General features: G+C 28.0%; 1 protein-coding gene across 3 annotated transcripts in view; it reads left to right on the plus strand.

Annotated features, from left to right (window-relative positions):
- LOC127286997 (transcription factor Ken 2) overlaps nt 1-12624 on the plus strand; it is a 191767-nt gene that overhangs the window by 111181 nt on the left and 67962 nt on the right. The gene's annotated exons all lie outside the window — the stretch shown is intronic.

A 12624-nucleotide genomic window follows, 5' to 3' on the forward strand; every position in this document is an offset into this window, starting at 1 on the left:
ATTTTAAATATTTGTCCGCCATGTTGCATCCGCCATTTTGAATTTTGAAAAACTGACTCCGGATTCATTTTCAGCGACCCCAAAAACCCCCGAGTAGAGAGTTTCTAGCAAATCCAAACGATTTTTTTAATAGTTCTCCGCCATATTGGATCCGCCATTTTGAATTTTGAAAAACTGACCTCTGATTCGTAATCAGCGACCCCAAAAACCCCGGAGGAGAGGTTCAAGCAAATCTAAACGATTTTTTAAAAAAAATTCCGCTATATTGGATCCGCCATTTTGAATTTTGAAAAACTGACCTCGGATTCGTAATCAGCGACTCCGAAAACCCCCGAGTCACGAGTTTCAGGCAAATCCAATGAATTTTTCGAAAATATGTCAGCCATTTTTGATCCGCCATTTTGAATTTTGAAAAACTAACCTCGGATTCGTAATCAGCGACCCCGAAAACCCCCGAGCAACGATTTTCAAGCCAATTGCTCAACATTTGGAAAATGTTTTTTGCATGTTTTTCGACACTCTTTTTGAAAAAAAACCCTAAAATCTAAGGGTTAATTTGACCAAAACACCCCCGTTTTACCTAAAATCAATGAAAAATTACTTTTTCTACTATAAGAAAAAGTTTTCAACCATTTAAATTAAAATCCCAAGGGGACGAAATATAGGCCTTAGGGGCCCTCCTCCTTTGTCACCTTTTCTTCGTAGTTATTAATTCAAAGGTTATAAATAAAATAAAATATATAATTCAATTTGCAACAACTATTATTATAAATTGTTTAAACAAATAATTGTTGCTATTTATTAACATTCTTCATAATATTCCTAGAAAATTGCAATTTTTTTCTAATTTTGCAACTTAACAAGCACAACATAATAACACAAAGATTTTATATGAATTTACTATTTAACCAATTGTTTAAACAAATAATTGTTGCTATTTATTAACTTTCTTTATAATGTTCCAAGAAAGTTGCAATTTTTTTCTAATTTTGCAACTTAACAAGCTCAACATAATAAACATGAAGATTTTATATGAATTTAGTATTCAAACGATTGTTTAAACAATTTATTGTTGTTATTTATTAACTTTCTTGTAGTGTACCTAGAAAGATGCAGTTTTTTCCCAATTTTGCAATTTATCAAACCGAATATAATATAGCCAGACAGATTTGACATAAATTTACTAATTTAACAATTGTTTAAACAATTGTTGAATTTACAATTTTACATCAAATCTATCTTTTATTATATTCGGCTTGATGAGTTGCAAAATTAGAAAAAAACGGCAACTTTCCAGGTGCCGTACAAAAAAAGTTAGTAAATAACAACAACAAATTGTTTAAACAATTGTTGAATTACTAATTTTACATCAAATCTATCTTTTATTATATATTCCGCTTTATAAATTGCAAAATTAGAAAAAAACTGCATCTTTCTAGGTGCAGAACAAAGAAAGTTAATAAATAATAACAATAAATTGTTTAAACAAATGAAAAATGCAATATAATATTTTTTATATCTATTATTTGACATCATAAAACACTCACAGTGAAAAGTCTGCATGATTTCAAGTCTTTTTGTAAAATAGAATTAAAAAAATATCTGAATCATCCCGGTTATCTCCGTACATACATTGATAAAAGTTATAAATAATCAAGAAGAAATTTTTTTTTAAAATTTGTTTTTACATTTTTTGAAAGTTCTTAAGATTTTGTTCAGTGACTTAAAATCGCGATTCAATTAAGGCAAAACTTTAGAAGATATGGCAATTTCAATTTGTCTGGCCCACCCTGGGTGGGCATCTTGTCAAGCGAAGGTTAAGGACAATCATTAAAAAAACCAGCTTATTGTTATAATAAAATATTGTTTTGGTCATTTTTTACTCCTTTTGTTATTTATCTTTAATTATAATTAATTAGAAATTAAGAACAAAAAAGTAAGTTTACAAAAAAAATGTTTTCTAAAAAAATGCATTTTCTCCCATTACCCCACCTGTGGGGTATTGGGAGCTCTCACTTGAAGTACCAATAAAATGATATAATTTTTATTTTCTTTAGATATTTTTCTTATTCTGTCAATAGTTTTCGACAGATGATTAAAATGGATCCAAAATCGGGTTTTTGGGGATCATTCTTCATCATATCAGAAGTAAAAATCCGTTGAGATCAAAATCCTAGCTGCTCCTTTTTTCGAGATATCGGTATTTTCGTTTATTTAATTTTGCGAATATTCTAAAAACACTCAGTTTGGAACTTGTAACTACATGTACGCAAACAAATCTTACAAAAAGTATCTTAAATATATTTTTTATATGTAATTAGATGTAAAAACCTTTAAAATAAAAACTCAATGAAGAAAATTTGTTAATATTTGTCAATATATTTGGTTTTTTTTATATTGAGCTCAATTAGAGTCGATTTTGAATTTTTTGATATCTTAGGTCATACCTATTTCAAAACCCTTTATATTCATGTTAAATATATTTTTTTGAAAAAATTTGTTGTATTCTTTTGAACAGATTAGTGATTTGGTCCATCGTCGATTTTTAAAAGTTAGAATCTCTACGAAATGCATTTAAAGATGAGAAATTTCCATTGAGACTTATGCGAAAAATGTCGAATTTTTATTTCGTTACTTTTAAGTGAGTTGTATTATACTGATTATTACAGTTCATGCAAGATATCCATTTATATACATTTTTGTTTCAAAATTTTAAATCTATTGTTTAGTTTGAAAATTATTCAACTTCTTATTTTGCTTATGATATTTTACAAATATCATTCTCTACCAGATGTAATAAAAAAATTTGTTTCGTTCTTTCTAAATCATATAAATTAATTTGTTGTGCAAACAGTATTAAAATATAAAAAATATATTTAACATAAATATAAAGGGTTTGGAAATAGGTATGACCTAAAATATCAAAAAATTCAAAATCGACTCTAATTGAGCTCAATATAAAAAAAACCTAATATATTGACAAATATTAACTAATTTTCTTCATTGAGTTTTTATTTTAAAGGTTTTCACATGTAATTACAAATAAAAAATATATTTAAGATACTTTTTGTAAGATTTGTTTGCGTACAAGTAGTTACAAGTTCCAAACTGAGTGTTTTTAGAATATTCGCAAAATTAAATAAACGAAAATACCGATATCTCGAAAAAAGGAGCAGCTAGGATTTTGATCTCAACGGATTTTTACTTCTGATATGATGAAGAATGATCCCCAAAAACCCGATTTTGGATCCATTTTAATCAAACTTTTTTTTGGTTCAGGCACGGTGTGAATTTAGTAGTTACCTATAGTCGACATTAAATTAATAACGGTGTGAATTTAGTAGTTACCTAAAGTCGACATTAAATTAATACCTTTCGTTTTACAGTGCACAGAAAAAACTGAACTCAAAAGAAGTAGCGTACGCTACTCATTTCGACGTGCAGCAAAAATGATCTGTTTTGACTCATTTTGAGTTTTTAGTGAAATTTTTCAAATTGAACTCAGTCTGGTACATTTTGAGTTCATGATTAATGTTAAACTATCGTTGTCAAATAAATAATTACGTACAAAAATATTAAATTAAAGAATTGTTTTTAATAAACAAACGTATAGCCCTAAAGTTGATTTACACAAATTAACGAAATTAAACATTAGGATTTTTAGGTTAGGAAACTTGTTGACGTCATTGCCAACTATTTAGGTTTTTCTTCTTTTTTTCAAATTGTGGCCTGTGAAAATTCTTTGGGGGTAATGGGAGAACTGTGTCAGCCAGCAGAGTTTCGTTATCTCGATATGGCTTTTCTTATTTCCTTAAAAGTTGAAAAAGATTCATTTATAAAATTTGATATTGTTACATATTTAATTACTAAGAATCCATATTCGTGTTTTATTGTATAAAATGTGTAATGGGTAATGTTATTCTATCATTTATCATAGTATTTATACATTAGATAAATTCTGGTTAGGATAAGCAGAGATTTAACTCCCTCGCCTAAGTAGAAATGTCCATAGCTCGCCGGAATTAAACACCAGCATGGTATAGTACTGACCCAATACTGGCCGTCGGTATTGACTTTCAGTACTGGCAGTGTACTGACTTACACAACGAATCAGTACTATGTCGCTGCTAAAAAAAATAAAATAAAAAAGTCTTAAAATTGTTCTAACCCGAGGGGAAATTTACTCAGGTAGTCAAGTGTACACTCTTCCTGTAATACTTATGTAATAGCGTGTAATACCGTGTAATAATGCGTTATTACAGTGCTGTAATAACGCAAAAAACTCTGTAATATCTCTGTAATAATGTGTAATACTCTGTAATAACGTGTAATACTTAGTAATAAGGGTAATATGAGGTGTAATACCGGTAGTCAAGTGTACACGTTTTTAACTAGTAAATTCCCCCTCGTTCTAACCCTAGTAGAAATTTGTCCTAGCTATAATAAAAGAACTGGCCAGTCGTGCTTGAATATGTCTAGTTACATTACTAGCCAGCTCGCTAAAAACTCGAATGTCATGTCACGCTTTTTTCGTCAAGATATTATCCAGCACAACTTGATAATTATTTATCAATAGGACTTTTGAAAAAATAGTCAAATTAATTCTTTTAAATATTTCGAAATTCATTTAATAATAATATTTAATGTAGCAAACACATCCGCTTTAACTTTGCGTTTAGCTATTGTGGAATGGACCTTAGAATGAATGCTTGACGTGTTTCACTGTACCTAATAATATTATGAAATTGTGCATATTATTTTTATTATTTTCTAGGCAAATAAACATTTAAGATGTTTATTTGATTTTAAATGATTTATTTATAATTTAATTTAAACATTAGACAATTATAAAAAAACTAATTACTAATTTTTTTTATTTATTATCCTCAAAAATTATATGTAAAATTTTATAAATAAAATTATTTTAATAAATTAATAATTATTGATATAATATAATAATATAATATAATATAATATAATATAATATAATATAATATAATATAATATAATATAATATAATATAATATAATATAATATAATATAATATAATATAATATAATATAATATAATATAATATAATATAATATAATATAATATAATATAATATAATATAATATAATATAATATAATATAATATAATATAATATAATATAATATAATATAATATAATATAATATAATATAATATAATATAATATAATATAATATAATATAATATAATATAATATAATATAATATAATATAATATAATATAATATAATAATAATATTATTATTATATTATTATAATATACTCAAACAGAAAAATAATATTCTACTATATTTGTAAAATTTGTCTGAAAATAATAATAATTGTTTCATAATTTTTATTAAAAACTAAAAACACTTTTTATTCAAGGTAATATTATTTTCATAATAATTTAATTTATTGCAATTATTTTATTATAATTTAATAAATTTCATTATTTTAAAAGAGCTCTCGCTATTTTGTCTTGGGCCAATCAGGTGATTTCAACTAAATATAGGTTATGTTCGTTTCTGATTCATGACAGCTGGCAAACATTTACAACAAATAATATTTTGCAAGTGTACAGTACCGTCCAGAAGTATCAGGACGATTACACGCGACTCTCTGAAAAAACATGTTGTCACTTTTTCAATCATATTTCTGCAACAAAAGGAGATACAAAAAAAACTCAAAAACGGTTAGAAAGCTTATTAAATTTTGAATAAAATAAGCCATGTTTGAAGCCATTCCGTTAATAATTTTCTGAGTTGAAGAGTGAGAAAGATGGAAAAAATATTATCAAATTTTCTAATTTTGGTCTCTTGACTTCAACATTTTCAAAAATCTAGAAAAATTTAGATAAAAATTTTTTAAAAACACAGAAATATTCGCTAGAATTTCAGCTTTAAAATAAATTTTAGAAAATTAAAAAATATTAATCCGTCATCGAATTATCATTAAAAATGTGAAGCCGTGTTGCGCCCGATCGATGCTTTGAAAATCAACTGTGACGACTCGATTCCGGCTTCGCGCGGGAGCAAGCGGAAGAGAAAGCAGGGTCTGATTTATGCGGGGACGATGAAATTTCGAGTTTCTTTACATATTCGCAGGGATGGGTAAATGTCGCAAACTCAAGGTTTGCTACGTATGATACCTAAAATGTGTAGTATACGTAACAAATTGTCGCAAACGTCGCAAACCATATTATAAATATAACCTCACTTTTTGGATGTCAACTCGGACTCGCCTCATCATCATAAAGGCCTAAGCAGAATATCTTCGGGAAAGACGTTTGCGAACGTGAAACATGAGTTAGAAAAGGACAGAGATATATTCGTATCCTTTTCTATCTCATGCATCTCGTTCGCGAACGACTTTCGCGAATCTATTGTGCGTTGGCCTTATCAGATAAATTATAATAATGTCTCAGGCAACTCAGGTAATTAGATCTACTGGTAAATATAAAGAGATGAAATATTCTTTAAATAATAATTTATTGCACTTCAGTTTAATAATTTTTATTAAGTTAATAAGTGTTTTTATATGTCTTTACTCTTTACTTTGAATTTCTATAATCCTACAAAAAAATCTCGTCAATGCTTCTGAAAAATTAAATATAGATCTTTTTGATTTTTAGAAACAATCAAATCAATCAAACAAAAATTCAAAGACTAAACACATAGCGGAACCAACTAGATTGAGGTTATATTTGCTTCTGACCATTACGAGTGCCTACGTCATGAAATGTAACAAACGTTGTGTAGCAAACTGGACAAGTTGTATACACATGTAACATACGTAGCAAACTTAGGTAACATACATGAAGTATGATACTTACCCATCTCTGCATATTCGTCGTGAAACGTGTAAAATTTCATTGTTCCCGCATAAATCAGACCCTGCTTTCTCTCCCGCTTGCTCCCGCGCGAAGCCGGAATCGAGTCGTCACAGTTGATTTTCAAAGCATCGATCGGGCGCAACACGGCTTCACATTTTTAATGATAATTCGACGACGGATTAATATTTTTTAATTTTCTAAAATTTATTTTAAAGCTGAAATTCTAGCGAATATTTCTGTGTTTTTAAAAAATTTTTATCTAAATTTTTCTAGATTTTTGAAAATGTTGAAGTCAAGAGACCAAAATTAGAAAATTTGATAATATTTTTTCCATCTTTCTCACTCTTCAACTCAGAAAATTATTAACGGAATGGCTTCAAACATGGCTTATTTTATTCAAAATTTAATAAGCTTTCTAACCGTTTTTGAGTTTTTTTTGTATCTCCTTTTGTTGCAGAAATATGATTGAAAAAGTGACAACATGTTTTTTCAGAGAGTCGCGTGTAATCGTCCTGATACTTCTGGACGGTACTGTATATTTATTGCAATTAAGTAAGTTATGCAAAAAATATATATGTGGAACAATAATTTACAGTGATTTTCATAAAATGAATATAGATTTAGATTCTCTGGAAAGCAAAACTCTTTTTTTCTTAAATTCAATTTTTTCGACCACCGAAATATTTCGATACATTTTCATGTGTTTTGTATGTACTGTCTTTCTTTGAGAAAGGAATATTAATATTATTATTATTAATTTTTATAAACAAGTTGTAATATTTTAAACCAAGCAAGCGAAATGTCAATACACAAAATCCTAGCACAGCTGTCCAGTTAATAGACTTATTGTAGCGCCACCACCATGACAAGGATATGAATATAATTTCGAGCAGCACTGGACAGTGCCATTAAAAAGACTGGATAGTTTTGAGTCGTGGAAATATCAAGTTTAACTTGAATTATTTCCAAGAGTGTTGGTCAGCCACTATATAGTAATTTGCAAGTTCAGCTGGAATCATCAGACACAAAAAAAACTGTTCAGTAACTTGACGCATTCTAGTGCTGCCATGACAAATTTCTACTAGGGAATAGGTAAAAAACGATGATTTTTTATTAATATTGTTTATTTAATTAATAATAAACGACAAATAGTTAATTCATTGTGTTTCCATTTTTGTTGTATAAAGTAGAATATCTCAAATTTATTATCACACACCTTAATACACGACAGTTCTTCATAATTCGATATATTTTATGTATGTATTCTTAAATCAAATTTTCAAACTTTTTTACCATTTATATTTTACGATCCTCTTTTATTAATTTATTTTTAATTATGTAATTCATCAAACTTTTTTTTGTTTTAATTTAATTTTTTACGGTAAAAATAATTTATTAATAATATTCAACTGAAATTGATATACACTTTTATTATAAAATCTTTGGAATAAATATTAATTTTTGTGAGGTAAAAAAATTCAAAAATGAATTCATTTTATTTTCGTGCTCAATAAATAATACGGTTTTCAAAATCAAAACTTTTGCATTAGGATGAACTACTTTAAGGCAGCGCGGTTGTGAGCGGATTTTCACCGTACAAAGTTAGGCGGCCTACATGCCGAGGCTTGACTTTAGGCATGCCTCTATGGTACCCCTGATGTCAGGCAACCAAAGAGTCATACTTAAAGTCATACCTCGGCATGTAGGCCGCCTAACTTTGTACGGGGAAAATCCGCTCTGAGCGGTATGCGTATACGATTTGCGTTCTTAGGGTTTGATCCCCCATGCGTGCGAGATTTGTGTTAGCCAGAATAACGGTTACTGGTTGTGTCAACCACGAGCATGGTGAAAATTGTCTTGAACCACAAATGCCTATGTATATTAACTTCAATAACAAGTTAACATAATGAATAGAACTACATTTTACTACTTATAAACTACTTTTCCTGATTGTATTAACCAGTTTCTGTGTTCAGACAACTAAATTGTTCTTATTTTTTGTTAAACCAATTGCAGAAGATTAAAAAAGGTGTTTCGATTAAACAAAAGTTGTTGAACGAAATACTCCATACTATTGTATCTCGATATGATTATGCTGTAGATGATATAATTCTAAGTTATCTTAGAAGTGTTGGCCATAACATAAATTTTTAATAAGGGTGACTACAAATTATAATACTTTTAGAAACATTTCAAAAATAAACTACTACTTTTAGAAAAGTTTAAAAATATTTTTTGAAAGTTAAACTTTGTAAGAAATAGTATATTTCAATACAAGTAGTCAAACGAGCGCTTTGCCCATTGTGAGTATAACAACGTGGCGAGAACTCAAAACGAGGCAAAGTCAAGTCTTGAGTTCGAGCCTCGTTCTGACACGAGCGAGGCTACGTGTACCTAACCATATTTTTCTTTATAAATGCAGGCATAACCTTGTTTGCAAATCACTTACAGCTATTCCAAATGTCCGACTCCCTCACTCGCACGGACGATGAGCAAAATATTTTGCACACTGTTAAATGGTGCGCAAAATGAGCAAAGTATTTTGCGCACTATTAAATAGTGCGCAAAATAGTTTGCTCATCGTCCGCGCGCAATGTGAGGGAATTGGTTACTTTGGATAGCTGCCTAAGTCACGGAATATTGGTTGAATGTCACGGTGATATCAAGTGGAAATATTCCTGTGACATTCACACTGCAAAAAGAAGTATCTTATTATAAGACACATTGAAAGCAAGTTACCAAAAGTATCTTTCTATCCATCTTATATCTTAAGAAACTAATGCATTTTAAGATGTTTTTGATAATTTAGAAGCAAGTTGTAAAAAACATCTTAAAAAGGCGACCAAAACATCTTAAAATAAGATACTTCTTTTTGCAGTGCAGGCGATATCATAATGTCCGCTTCACGAGGACATTCCACGGTAATATTCCTGTGACATTCGTATATGATACTGAGGAAATATTCCCGTGAAATTTGTGTGATATTGAGGGGATATCCCTGTGATATTGAGCGGAATATTCCTGTGATATCGAGGTAATATTCCTCTGATATTGAGAGAATATTACAATGATATTGATGAGATAATTTATAAAATTCTAAAAAAAAATTTATTATTTTTTTTCCATTTATTTATTTTTTTATTTAAATATTAAAAACAATCAAAACAAACAACATTTTAGAATTTTATAAAGTACAGGAATATTCTCTCAATATCATAGGGATATTCTCTCAATATCACAGGAATATTCCGCTCAATATCACAGGGATATCCCTTCAATAGCACATGAATTTCACGCGAATATTCCCTCAGTATCATACGAATATCACGCGAATGTCACAGGAATATCACCGTGGAATGTCCCCATGAAGCGGACATTATGACATCGCTTTAATGTCACAAGAATATTTCAGGTTGATATCACCTTGACATTCAAGCAATATTCCGTGCAACTTCGATGTAAGTGGTTTGCAAACGAGAGTTTTGCATGCATGAATAAAGAAAAACTTTTTTTAGAAATCAAAACTTATTAGTAAAAAATTTTTTAGAAAACTGATTTCATTAGAAATTGTTTTTTTTTAGAAAAAAAGGATTAGAAAATATTTTTTAGAAAAAGTGACCACCTACCCTGTCAATATTTATTAGTGATATTTATGTTAGTTTAAAGAACAACTCCTGGGTCGGAGTAAAAAGTAAGCAAATACGCATGTACAGAGTACGTAAAAGACTACTTTTAAGTAAGTACTGTACTATTTTTACGTCATCTGCATATGGACTCTCATATTTTTATTTATTTATTTACACGGGCAATACCGGAATAAAGCTCTGTCGTACAAAGTACTGTATATACAAAAATGTTAGACTTATTTACTAATTGGCTGCGCCATTACTATTTGAATTGAAAAGCAAATTGCGTAATTCCCGTACGAATGAACTTTGTGAAATACCAAAAAAATCTATATTTTTCTTTTTTTTTGAAAAAATTAAAGTTTTTGAAAATCCATGCGAGAAATTCTTAACCCCTTGACTGTCGATGGCCTATATATGTCCAAAATAAGTCGTGCCACCTTTTAGATTTTTTTAACATATATGTCCACATTAGAAAAAAAATACTAAACATAATTAGAATTGAGTATCAATGTGTATACAGGCAATCCCCGCAACCTGACTATTTTCCAGAATTTTCCCCCCTTCTCAAACTCGCAAACTGACCATCTTCCCACACCACTAAAAACCAATTATTTCAGGACTGTATACTTTGACTATAGTTCATAGAGAACAATATTCTCCACAACATTATTATGAATATAATAATTTATATCGTTAAAAATTAAAAACACCAAAAATTTTTTTTTTCAAATTTAATTAAATTTTTAAACATTAATTGTTGTTTTGAAGTCAAATGTTAATGAATTAACTTGCAATTTTTTAAACAAGTTCATTTGGGTCTGCTGAAACAGAAAAAATCATAAAAACTTTAAAAATTATTTATTGTTTAATTTTTTTTTATTGTAAACAATGACCTGTCAGTAATATATTTTTCTTACTTTCGATGAGGAAAAGTCTGTGGTGGAGTTTTGAATTGATCAAACTTCCAGTGAGAAAGTTGTTCCTCGGTATTCAAGGAAGTTTTCTGGAAAATTTCAACAAAATTTATTAAAAAATAAAAAAGTTATGCAATTTTTAAAGAATACGTACCGCGTGTCACTATTATTTAACAATTAATAATGATAACTATTTATTATTAATTATTTGTTAATAATTAATTATTAATAATTATTTATTATATTTATTATTAATATTTGTATGGTTAATATGTCCGTCATTTTTTTCCCTGTTTATACATGTGATTTTATTTCATAAATTTTTTAATTTGTACAAATTTTCATTTCACACATTTTTTAGTATTTTTATCTTATACATATGTTTTAAAACCCTTCATTTATAAATATTATTTTTTAATTTTAGAAATAATGAAAATGACTCTTTGGTCAAGCTTGATATTAATAAAATAATGAAATGTCACAATTATTATTAAAATAATAAAATAAAATCTAGTATCATTAGTTAGTTATAATAAAATCATTTATACTCATCACTGTTTATTTGTATTAAAATGTAAATTTCTGTGATTTTATACGTTAAAAAAATTATGGAAAAAAGTAAAACTTTAAAAAAAAATTATTAAGAAAACTAAAAACCATTTAAAAAAGGTATAAAAGTTTATTAGATAAGATAAAACTTTTTTATTTTAAAAATTTAGTTGAAATTAAAAGTTTTTAATTAGTGTAGAAAATGCACATATTTTATTGTTATTATTATTAAAAAATGTGCGCCATGAAAAATTTGTACAAATAAAAAAATTTGTGAAATAAATACACATGTATAAACAAGAAAAAAACATGTGGAATTATTAACCATAATAATAATAATAATAATAATTTTTTGCGAAGGAATAATAGTTAATAATAAATTTAATAATAATAACAATTTAATAAAAATATTAATAATAGAAAAAATAAATTAATAACATAAAGGTGACTACAAAGGTACTAGAACCTTTATAGCACTGTACTGTCTATTGGAGCGAATGTGACACGCGGCGCGTATTCTTTAAAAATTGCATAACTTTTTTATTTTTTAATAAATTTTGTTGAAATTTTCCAGAAAACTTCCTTGAATACTGAGGAACAACTTTCTCACTGGAAGTTTGATCAATTCAAAACTTCACCACAGACTTTTCCTCATCGAAAGTAAGAAATTTTTCACTATTTTTGATGCT

This window comes from Leptopilina boulardi, unplaced genomic scaffold, assembly GCF_019393585.1.
Source record: "Leptopilina boulardi isolate dan_hultmark-lab unplaced genomic scaffold, ZJU_Lbou_2.1 LbouV2_122, whole genome shotgun sequence".
Lineage (NCBI taxonomy): Eukaryota > Metazoa > Arthropoda > Insecta > Hymenoptera > Figitidae > Leptopilina > Leptopilina boulardi.